This window comes from Danio rerio, chromosome 19, assembly GCF_052040795.2.
Source record: "Danio rerio strain M-AB ecotype USA chromosome 19, GRCz13ab, whole genome shotgun sequence".
Classification (NCBI taxonomy): domain Eukaryota; kingdom Metazoa; phylum Chordata; class Actinopteri; order Cypriniformes; family Danionidae; genus Danio; species Danio rerio.
This window is the reverse complement of record NC_141039.2, coordinates 45707185-45720000: the sequence shown is the minus strand read 5'-3', so window position 1 is coordinate 45720000 and position 12816 is coordinate 45707185. Positions and strand designations below refer to the sequence as shown.

General features: G+C 36.5%; 1 protein-coding gene and 1 long non-coding RNA gene across 7 annotated transcripts in view; both read right to left on the bottom strand.

Annotated features, from left to right (window-relative positions):
* sdc3 (syndecan 3) overlaps positions 1 to 12816 on the bottom strand; it is an 89787-nt gene that overhangs the window by 37097 nt on the left and 39874 nt on the right. The window lies entirely within an intron of this gene.
* On the bottom strand, positions 5880 to 12266 carry LOC141379187 (uncharacterized). The gene is made up of 2 exons (XR_015517305.1): positions 11753 to 12266; positions 5880 to 11531 (listed from the first exon to the last, which is right to left on the bottom strand). It is a non-coding gene; the product is annotated as an uncharacterized LOC141379187 (long non-coding RNA).

Here is a 12816-nt window from a genome sequence, read left to right as displayed (position 1 = left end):
GAAGCCATCACTTCAATATGGAGCAAAATCTCAGGAATTTTTGCAGTACCTTGTTAAATCTATCCCACAAAGGATTAACTACTTACTACTTACTACTCACTACTCACAACAGCTTTTTATACATATATATTTATTATCTGTTTTTTGTCCTTTCTCTGTAATTCTGTTGCACTGTAGAAGCTCTATCACGAAAACAAATTCTTCAAATGTGCGAACATACCAAGCAATAAAGCTCTTTTTGGTTCTGACTTCTGATTCTGATTAAGGCAGTTCTGAAGGCAAAAGGGGGTCCAACCCTGTACTAATAAGGTGTACCTAATAAAGTGGCCGGTTGAGAGTATGTTGTTTGGGTATTGATGTCGCAATTTGTGTATCAGCAATAGTCCCATCACAGGATTAGATTGCTAATATTTTCCAATACTATGTAAAAAAAAAATAAATAAATGTAAACGATGCTGATCATGTTATTTTATGTTTGATTGGTCAATTTCTGTAGTTTAATACAGTTACACTTTCAGGAAAACCTTCTTATTTTTGCTCTGTTGTATTATTTTATATAGATCATTTCAACGTGGTGATGTCACTGGCCCATGAACATTTCCTGCTTGTTATCAAACTATTTCACATCTGTAACAAGAGGCGATTCAATCAGAACTTGATGTTATAACAGCTATCGTAACATCATTTATCAATATGTGGAAATTTCTAGACTCTCAGAAGCCTTGGGAGTTTAAAATAGAAAAAGAAAACTTGGATTTTTGGGGTAAACCGTCCCTTAAGCTCAACATATTAAACACTAACAGCCCAAAAATAACTTGAGTTTTGATTTCAGGAGGACTTTAAGTGCTCCGCGAGGCAGTGTTTGTGAAGTGTGCAGGCTGGTATTGTGTGTATTTGTCTGTGCGTGTGTGTCTGGGTGAATGAACTCTTTCTCCTCGCAGGCAGATGAGGCTTCCTGTGGATCATAACTTCTCTTGTGTCTCTAAGAAACTTTTCAAAGGAGCTGAAAAATGCAGCCAGGGGCGAGGGAACGGCCTGCCTTTGTGTGGATGTGGGTGTGCATGTAAGGGCGAGTGTGTGTGGCCCGTCTTTGTGATTACCAACAGTCCTCCCCCTTTCCCAGAATCCCCTGCTGCTCCCAGTGTGTGTGTGTGTTTGAACTTCTGTTTGTGCCCGGAGATCCTCATTTCCCATATCTTTGGGGACAATCTCAAATTTTGCTGCACAAATATAAAATATAACGTACACTGAGAAGCCAGGGAGTTAAAGCTATGGCAGGCTATTTTTTATATATATTTGGAATAGCAGAAGCTGAAAGTGCAATTCTGGACTATTATGGAGAGTTGTTGCTCGGTAACCGCATACCTGACTTGAGTACAGAAGTGGAGGAGAAACATTGTGGAAATTTGGGCCGGAGTCAAGAATTTAATAGCATCCACTGTCACTGACGACACTACAATAACAGTGTGTTTTTACCGTAATGAGACCAGACAGTAGCTGGGTTTCCATTCGAAGATGCAAATAATTGCGCCAAACTGGAATATCGCATTAAACGTTTGCAAATAAAGCACAGTTTCCATTCAGTGAGTAAAAGAGAACAAAATTGTCACTTCCTGATAAACTGTAAAGCTTTGTTGTTCACAAGTTTATTGAACAGAAATTCATATTAGACTGATTTCTGAAGAATTATGTGACTCTGAAAATCAAATGATTGACAGGTGTAAAACTAGGGATGTCCAGATCTGATCACATAATCGGAAATCGGACCCCATCACACGCTTTCAGACTCGAACGGAATCGGACACGGTTTCAGACTCCCTATCAGGACTTGAATATATATATAATATATACATGTGTGTGTGTGTGTGTGTGTGTGTGTATGTATATATATATATATATATATATATATATATATATATATATATATATATATATATATATGTGTGTGTGTGTGTGTGTGTGTGTGTCTGTATATCTGTATATATATATATATATATATATATATATATATATATATATATATATATATATATGTGTATATGTATATGTATGTGTATGTGTATATATATATATATATATATATATATATATATATATATATATATATATATATATATATATATGTATATGTATGTATGTATGTATGTATGTATGTATGTATGTATGTATGTATGTATGTATGTATGTATGTATGTATGTATATATATATATATATATATATATATATATATATATATATATATATATATATATATATATATATATATATATATATATATATATATATATACACACACATAAATACATATACATATAAATATATATATATATCACACGAGTAGCAGTGCGATATGGCTGTATATCGGCACTGGTGGGAGGCGTGTGTTGTGCCCCCACCAGTATCGATATACAGCTATATCGCACTGTTACGAGTGTGATATTGCATTTACTGTATACAACAGTTTGACTAAGGGCCTTTTTTTATTAGATAATAAAATAATTGTTCTTCAGAGAAAATGCAATGAGACGCTCTTTGGGTGCTTAAGGCAGTTCTGGAGGTAAAAAAAAATATAAATAAAATAATAATAATAATAATAATAATAATACTGAAAAACTATGATGACAGTCTTTGGCTGAGGGATTTTCGAAAGACCAAAACAACTTTTCAGATGTTTTCCAATGTGCTGGAAATGATGGTTTGTCTATTAGTGACATCCCATCATGCCTATTTTAGTCATCACATGATCTGCTAAAACTAAATCACATGTCATTTCTTAAAGCACATGCTGGTAATTATTCAGTAAATGTGTTTCCATTGTAGCTTATGCGGATTTTTTTATTCGATGAAACGTGCAAATGTTTTTTAATGCGCATTTTCCAAATTTATGCGCATCTTGTTGTTTCCATTCCTCATTTTTTAATGCAATATTCTAAAGGTTTTAGGTGGACAGAAACACAGCCAGTGTCATATCAATTTGATTTATGCTTAACGCTGAACTTGTGCTGACTGTACTTTTTTAGTTAAATTAAGTTAACTTTTCTAGTCATCTCAAATTAATAAATCAAGTGACTACAAATATTAAGCTTTGTATAGCTTAAAAAAAATGTAGTTGAAACCGGATTAACTTACTAAAATATTACAGGAACACAAAAATATTTGTTGTCTTGACATTTTGTACAGTGTAGGATCAGCACATGGCCCAACATGCCTTTGAAGACGTGTTGATTTGAGTTTTATTGTCTAAAACAAACATGCACATACTTGAAACAAGTACGTAATAGAAACTGTGACGTAAACATCCAGGCGCTGAGATACACACACCCTGCTGTATTTCCTGTGTGTTCAGGTGTGTACAGGGCTGGCACGCTTTTAAGTGTCCATTATCGGTGAATATAATGGTGAAGCAGAGGGATCTACCAGCAAGGGTGCACTGTGGTGATTAGAAGTGATAGTAAAAAGTTCATTTATAAAGAGAAATATTGTTTTGTTTAAAATAAATATATATTTTTTTTTACTTTTCATTCATCAAAAAAATATTTTAAGCATTGATAATAGAGTATATGTTTGTAGAAGAGGAATTCAGCATATTAGAATGATTTCTGAAGAATTAGGAGGCTCTGAAAATCAAAAGATTGACAGGTGTAAAACAGCTGCAGAACATCTTTATATAAAAACCTACTGAAAGTAGATCAACATCCACATTTCACTTGTCCAGTGGGTAAAATATATTTTAGACAGTAACATAATACACTATTTTTATTTTCCAAAATATTTTCTCAATTAATTTAAATCTGATATAAATTTAAAATTGGCTCGATTATTTTGTGTCCATTTCTAGTTCTTTAATTTGTACTTTTTCATCAAACGCATCAAAAGTATTATAAAATGCATCAATAGTATCTTTAGATGCATCAAGAGTCAAATGTGTCATCAGCATCATCAAATGAGTCAATGAGTCAAAAGCATTATCATGTGTCATCAGCGCCATCAAATGCATCAAAAGCAAGCATCATCAAATGCGTCCACAGCGTCTTCCAATGCGTCTTCAAATGCAAAATGTGTCATCAAATGCATCATCAGCGTCATCAAATGTATTAAAAGCATTATCAAATGCACCAAGTGTGTCGTCAAATGTGTCATCAAATGCATCAAGTGTCATAAAATGCTTCAACAGCATCATCAAATGCATCAAGTGTTATCCAATGCATCAAATGTGTCATCAAGTGCACAATCAAATCCATCAAAAGTATAATAAAATGCATTAAAAAGTGTCATCAGATGATTCAAAATTCATCGAATGTGTCATCAGCATCATCGAATGCGTCATCAATGAGTCAAAAGCATTATCATATGTCATCAGTGAGATCAATTGCATCGAAAGCGTCATCAAATTCATCTAAAGCATCTTCCAATCCATCTTGAAATAAATAAAGTGTCATCAGTGTCATCAAATGCATCATCAGCATCTTTCAATTCGTCTTCAAATGCATAGTGTCATCAAATGCATCATCAGCGTCATCAAATATATCCAAAGCGTCTTTCAATGAATTTTTAAATGCATAGTGTCATCAAATGCATCATCAGCGTCATCAAATGCATCATCAGCGTCCTTCAATGAGTCTTTAAAGGCATAAAGTGTCATCGAATGCATCATCAAATGCATCATTAGCATCATCAAATGCATCTAAAGCATCTTTCAATGCGTCTTCAAATGCATAGTGCCATCAAATGCGTCATTAGCGTCATCAAATGAGTCATCAGTGTCATCAAATGCATCTAAAGGGTCTTCCAATGCATCATCAAATGTATCATCAGCATCACCAAATGCTTCTAAACCGTCAACCAATGCATCTTCAAATGCACAGTGTCATCAAATGCATCATCAGTGTCATCAAATGCTTCTAAAGCGTCTTCCAATGCATTTTCAAATGCATAAAGTGTCATCAAATGCTTTATCAGCAGCATCAAATTCATCAAGTGTCATCAAATGCATCTAAAGCGCCTTTCAATGAGTCTTATAATGCATAGTGTCATCAGCATCAAATGCATCATCACGTCTTCAAATGCATCAAAAGTGTCATCAAATCTATCTAGTGCATCTTCCAATGCATCATCAAATGCGTCATCAGCATCAAATGCATCATCAGAATCATCAAAGAGTCAAAAGCATTATCAAATGTGTCATCAGTGCCATTAAATGCATCAAAAGCATGAACAAATGTGTCTAAATCGTCTTCCAAAGAGTCTTCAAATACAAAAAGTGTTATCAAATGCGTCTAAAGCATCTTCCAATGCATCATCAAATGCATGAAAAGTATTATAAAATGCATCAAAAGCGTTATCAAATATCTCATCGACATCAAATGCATCAGAAGCATCATCAAATGCGACCGGACTACAATCAGACTACAGTTGCACATGCACCGAGAACTGTTTGAAAATTAAAGGATCACGAAACACCAAAACACATTTTTTGAGCTGTTGACAGTCGTATATGTGTCCCACACTGCTAAAAACACTATTAGGACACCTATATTTCACTAAAAAGTGTAAATTGGTTGTTTTTGCGTTATTTCAAGCAAATTCGTACTTCCTGTTTGAAACGAATTTTTGAAGCTGCGTCACGGTCATGACATAATAGCGTGTATTCCAGCGTGCAGACTGGACGTCTGTGCCAGAGTGTGTCTTATTACGTCTTACAGTGTGTTGCATTAATGCATGAGTAAGGCTTGGTTCAAACCAATCAGCGCGCTCTATTGTGCAACTTCATTAATATTCATTACTGTCACAGTGTAGACGGCAAAGACGCCACGTTGTGTTGGCAAAACAAGCGTGAAGTGTTGCTTTTATAGTTTGCTGCCATTAAGTTTCGTTTTCATTTTCTCTCTGTGAGAGCGCAGACTCACACGTGGATTAACAGTGTACGCGACGCGCGACAACAATAACTTACGTGTCTAAGGAGGATTATTGTTTACCTGAGAGCTGTTCTCATCTGCAAACGCTGAGATCCAGATTGTAGTCTCCTCTAAATAAAGACGCGCCTCTAGTTGCTGGTGATTGTCCTGTCTCTAAAGATTTGGTAAGTGAGCGACCAGTGCTCTTTGTTTATTCAGTTCGTATTTTATTCGTATCAAACAAACTATTGCACCGAGTGCAATAGTTAGCACTAACAGTTACAACCAAACTATAACCTCGTGTTGGATTTTGTGACCGGAATAACACACGCGGCTTTCTGACGCTACCTGCCGTGTGCATCTAAGTTTCCGGGAAATGCAGAGTTTTTTTTCTCTCATTCGCCGTGCGGTATCAAACATTGCATGAAAAATACACGCTTAGAGCAGTTCCTCGAATCAAATATCACGTTTGTCGGGAGGGACATTAATGAATTCCCTGAATGAAAGCGCCAAACTGCAGGTAAAGTCCACCATTTAATAATTTGGCAAATAATTCGACTACAGATGTCCATGTAAACACAGTCACATTGACCGCTGTGGGTGTGTGTTTTGACTCTGAAATTCAGCGCGCCCAATTAGACACTCCCACACCAAGCCGCTTTTCTTCCTCCGACACTCCCCCCTAAACAGAGCTGGACACGCCCACTTTTCTGACTTTTTCCAAAGTAGAGGTGTGAAAACACACTGCTGAAACGAGGGGGTTTCATGGCACTTTAAAGCTAATAATATTCTATATAATGTTACATTTCTTACATGGACCGATCGTTTTATTTCACAAGACGTCAGTGTTACATCAGGATCCATGGCTATTGATTTGGACTCATTTGTACGCATTTATTTCTAATGTAAAAAACCGGTCACCATTCACTGCCTTTATATAAATCACCAAGGAGCACGAATTCAGCTCCTTTCAAATCTTCTTTAATGTTCTACTGAGGGAAAAATGTCATCTACAACTTTGATGATAAGTGGGTGAGTAAATTAACAGGAAATGTTTGTTTGTGGGTGAATTATCCCTTTAATAAGCAGCTAATTATTAAGCTATTATTCTAGGTTTGTTAATAGGGTGAATTGCGACTTAACATAAAGTGTTAAGTCGTGTTACCGAAAAATTTGATGTCATTCAAATCCTGCACCAGAGATGCTGTTACGTGTCATTAGGTGACATACGCTCCCATAATTGCAGGACTGTCCTGCTCCAGTAAGTTGGGGTTAGCGGTAATGACAGGGCATCTGTCTAACGCTCCATTGCAGAAAGCATGAGTTGCTTTTCCAGCCCACATCATTAGCCTCTGCTCAGTCCTCATGTGATGTGTGCGTGCGTCTAAATGAAAGTCACATTGGCCTCAGAATCAGACTCATCTGACCAGACCTCAGATCAGGGTCGTGATCGCGTCCATTAAAAATCATCAGGTTAAAGCAGGAATGCATCTGCCGCTCTCACACTCCTTCATTTTCCACAGCGAAAGATAAAACCAGGAATGTGCGCATTTCAAGGAGTGCAAACAACAAGGCGAATGCAATCACGAAAACAGCGGCCTGCTTTTCCTCAATGTTATCTCAGGCCTCAGGATTAAATGGACCCTGAAACAAAACACTCAAATAGCCTTTATTGCAACACAGCAATGTCTTGAATGTTTGATAATGAGCGAATCACAAAACTAGAAAAAGTGTAATGATTGGAACGTGTTCGGTTTGGATATTTTACGTAAAAATGACCGTTCTTTATTTACGCAGCCCCAGGCCATACGAGATAGACAAGTTTTCTTGTGTGTATCTTTTTTTGTAATTGAAACTGTGGTTCTTTGTGATTTAAATTATGAAAAACACACACACATTTTCATGAGACTTTCTCCAGTAGGCTTGTGGCGGTATCCAAATTTTGATACCGTCAAACCTCCTCCCTATTTTACCTCGGTATTAAAAGTCATCAAATGGTACATCAGCGTCATCAATGAGTCAAAAGCATTATCATATGTCATCAGTGCCATCAAATGTATCATCACCATCATCAAAATGCATCTAAAGCATCTTCCAATGCATCTTCAAATGCATAAAGTGTCATCAAATGTGTCATCAGCTTCACCAAATGCATCTAAAGCATCTTTCAATTCGTCTTCAAATGCAGTGTCATCAAATGCGTCATCAGTGCCATCAAATCCATCATCAGCGTCATCAAATGCATCTAAAGCATCTTTCAATGCGTTATCAAATGTATCATCAGCGTCACCAAATGCTTCTAAACCGCCAACCAATGCATCTTCAAATGCAAAGGGTCATCAAATGCGTCATCAGTGTCATGAAATGCTTCTAAAGTGTCTTCCAATGCATTTTCAAATGCATAAAGTGTCATCAAATGCGTCATCAGCAGCATCAAATGCATCAAGTGTCATCAAATGCATCTAAAGCGCCTTTCAATGCATCTTCAAATGCATAGTCATCAAATGCTTTTCCTCAATGTTATCTCAGGTCTCAGGATTAAATGGACCCTGAAACAAAACACTCAAATAGCATTTATTGCAACACAGCAATGTCTTGAATGTTTGATAATGAGCGAATCACAAAACTAGAAAAAGTGTAATGATTGGAACGTGTTCGGTTTGGATATTTCACGTAAAAATGACCGTTCTTTATTTACGCATCCCCAGGCCATACGAGATAGACAAGTTTTCTTGTGTGTATCTTTTTTTTGTAATTGAAACTGTGGTTCTTTGTGATTTAAATGATGAAAAACACACACACATTTACATGAGACTTCTCCAGTAGGCTTGGGCATTGTACAAATTTTGATACCATCAAACCTCCTCCCTATTTTACCTCGGTATTACCGAGCACAATTAAAAAAATGATGACGTAAGGCTTAGACAGTGTCACCAAACTGTTGGCTTGTGCCTAAACCATTCAGAAACTAAACACTGTATATGCGACCTTATTTTCGCGACCACCTGTTTGTCTTGCTCCCTTTCAAATTACACCAGAGTTACCGACCACTCCCGCGCTTTATTCGGAAATGTATTCCTGCAACGCAAGAAATCTGATCAGGTCCCGCGGTACAGCAGTGGGAATGCAGACCTCTAGTTCGTCACTTGGTGCGCAACTCTCCACCTCACCTCTCTATCCTCCACACTGTCCCGTGATGACAATCACACATACGCATTTGTAGGCATTAAATAAATAATATTTGTTATTTAATACTTGTCTCCTATAAGTGCATAGTTTTTTATGACGGTATAACGGTATTGAAACTGACACCATTGCTATTTTTAGATCCTGCGGTATACCATATTACCACCCAAGCCTATTCTCCAGAAGAAAAAATATTATCAGACACACTTTGAAATTTTTTTTAAAATTTTTTAAACATAATTTGGGAACATTTAAAAAAAACTAAATAAAATTTTTAAAAAAATCAATGGGGAGCCAATAATTCTAATTTCAACTGTATGTTTCTGGACCACAAAACGAAGTCTTATGGCTCATTTCCACTGAGTGGTACGGTGCGGTACACTTCGGTGCGTTTTTATGTCCATTTCCACTGTCAAAAGGTGCCAAAAAGTAAACCGTACTATACCACTTTTTGGGTACCCTTTCCAAAGGTTACTTAGCACAACAAAAGGGTACCAAAAGGTAGAGCGAGACGTGCAGCTGTATTCTATATGCTCGTTTCACGCAGATGCTATATTAAAGAACGAAAGTGAGGCTGTGGTGGGAAAAAACCCCGGAAGTACAGGATCAGCACTGTAAACATTGCAGTAACGTGCTGTGAACTACAAACGTCCAGCTGTTGCCGCAATTTCAAAATGCAGAAAAAGTGTAGCATGACTTTAATATAATTTAGTTGCATTTAAACAATAAAAAGCATATTAGGCATCAAATAAAATCACAATGTCTTTAAGAATAATACACTTAAGTGTCCTCCTAGGCTTTAGTTCACGGCACCAGGTAAACACGGTGGGGACGCTTTCCTGCTTCAGCCTATGTAACCCGGTGAGCGATAAGGATGTATTTGGCATCAGTATGTATTTTTCTATTGCCAACATGGGTTAAAATTAAAGATTTTTCAGCTATGCCAACAATTATTAAAATATTATAAAAGGATCATGTCCTTGAAGATATTTAGTAAATTCCCTACCATAAACATATCGAAACATCATTTCTGACTAGTGACATGCAGTGCTCAGAACTTAACTTAGACTATTTAAAAGGTGATTTCTCTGTATTTAGATTTCTTTGCACCCTCAGATTTCAGATTTCTATCAAATATTGTCTTATCCTACTAAACCATGCATCAATGTAAATCATAATTATTCAGTTTTGGTGTGTCGTTATTTTAATTACACTTATGAAAGGTTTTGTGGTCAAATACGATGAGGACTTATAAAAAGAAATTTTGGTCTGTGCAAGAAACTGGATTATTTCAGAAACTGACCGGTACTCATGGACTTGCACTTAATTAATCACAAAAGGACCACATTTTTATCTTTAAAGTTCTGCTGAAGAAAATAAAGTCTCTTACATCTTGGATGGCCTGAAGTTGAGTAAATGAACAGACGAATCATCAAAAGCATTCGTGCACCACTCATCTCCCCATGGACTACATCTATGTTTATTCCTGCACAGGATGTCCCATTATTCAATTTGAGGCACTTCCTAATTTTTTCCTAAGGACAAAGCACAATAGATTTACATCTACCCAAGGCCAAAAAACTGAAACTCTCATAACGTGTGTTATAAGCTGCATTTCAGCTCCAGCGACATTTTCAGAATAAATAGTGCAGTAACTCTAGTATTGGTATTATTATTATTATTTACTGTCATCATGGCAAAGATAAAATAAATCCGTTATTAGAAATGGGGGGGGGGTAATAGTTTTGACCTCAGCTATCCAATTAAAAAACATTTTTTCAGTGTGCAGCCAGTTGCAATTTTAAATTGAGTCAACTTAATTGTTTGTTTCACAGAACATTTACAGTCAGTCTGGAGCTCTGCAGAAGTGACGTCTGTAATCTGTTAACTAGGTTGTGTCCAGTGTCCTGCTTGGCGTAGCATCCCTCAAATCTCTTTAGTAAACGTGTTTAACTCTCTCTCTTTCTCGCTCTGTGTGTCGGTCTGCTTCAGGTGATTCTGCTGTAATCTTTCATCCCTACACTTGTGGATTAGCAGCAGTGTAATCTGCTTTCCAGCACATCTGCCCGAGCGGATCTCGCTTAACTCATATCGATCAATATCACTTTCCATGCGCAACATGATAAGTGAGGAGATTAGCAGGAAGAGAACAGAGAAGAAAATAGATTGACTGAGGACAGCTGATTCCGGTCTTTCCTGGCTCGCGCTCCTGTTTTCACACTCCACCTGCTTGTGCAAATGACAGGCAGACATTTAACACATTTGCAGCACGTCTTCATTGAGAATTTATGCACTCATTTGTTCCCGCTCAAAAAAAAAAGTATATCTAGTGTTATCTTAAAAAATAATAATCATAATAAAATAACTTAAAGGGGACCGATGATGTCCCTAGAGTGTATGTGTGAAATTTCAGTTAGAAATACCACACAAATAATATAACTCTTCGAAGCCTTCTCCGTGATATGCGTCTTCAGCCAACGAAGGGCTGTTCAGAAATTCTAGGTAAAACGTTGTGGATGTGGATCATTTTAGTTCTAAAATGCCATTTTAGCACTAGACGTATTAGTTTAAACAGGGCCTGAGTGTGTATTTTTTGCGATTTTTATTGGCCATCAGTGATGGTCGATGGCATCGTCTATCGAACCAACCCTATTTTATAACTCTTTGAAACTGACCCTTTTAGGCTTTGATGCATGAATCGTGACGTTTTAGTGACTGTCGCTTTAAATTCAAAGGAGATGGTGCTCTTTTTAAAAGAGGGTGGAGCTACAAATGCCTATGTGTCAGCATAGCAGCAGAATCAAAATCAAGATTAACATTCTATTGTTTTTTATTCCAATATTTCTGCTCTTTAAGATCCCAAAACTTAGGGCTTCTGGTAGTACCAAGAATAGCAAAGTCCACTAAAGGAGGTCGAGCCTTCTCATTCATGGCCCCTAAACTCAGACACACTCAGTTCAAAATTAGATTAAAGACCTATCTTTTTAGTAAAGCATACACACAATGCATCACTACCAAACTATTGAGGACTTCCAGGACAACACATAATACTCAAAACACACTTCATTAAACATGTATACATAGACATCACCTATATAGAATAAAATTGCGGGTTAATTATGTCTGTATATAATAACTTATATTTAATTAGTAACTTTAGCTTAATCTGATTGTAATGTAATAATGTGCACCTTTTGTAAAGCTGCTTTAAGCAATAATTATCGTAAAACGCGCTAAACAAATAATCTTGAATTGAAAGGTTTTATGCTAATGAAAGACAGATCATCAACTAATGGGCAGGGCTTTCCTCCTCTCATGACATGTACAAAGGGAGAATATCTGTCAAAGACTGTTTTAATCATGTATGATTATAAAAAAATATAATGAATACATATTTTTACCGTTAGAAGCTGGTTATATTCACACACCGTTCACACACAACTGTGTTTAAACCTCATTAAAAAGTGACTTTTGCATAATAAGTTCACTTTAAAATTGTAAGGCAACATCCTGCAGAGCTATTTTAGTTCACTTAGTCAACTCAAAAAAAGTTGTGCCGCAAGTTGCCTTACAATATTTAAGTTGAGTCAACTTTATTTTGGCACTGATCTCACAGAATGACAGCCGCATTGCTCTTAACGCAGCTGCTTTTATTACCAGACATGTCAAAACATAATCATAACCTACATAATTACAATTAGTCATGAGTGATATACTGAGAGACTATATTCATTT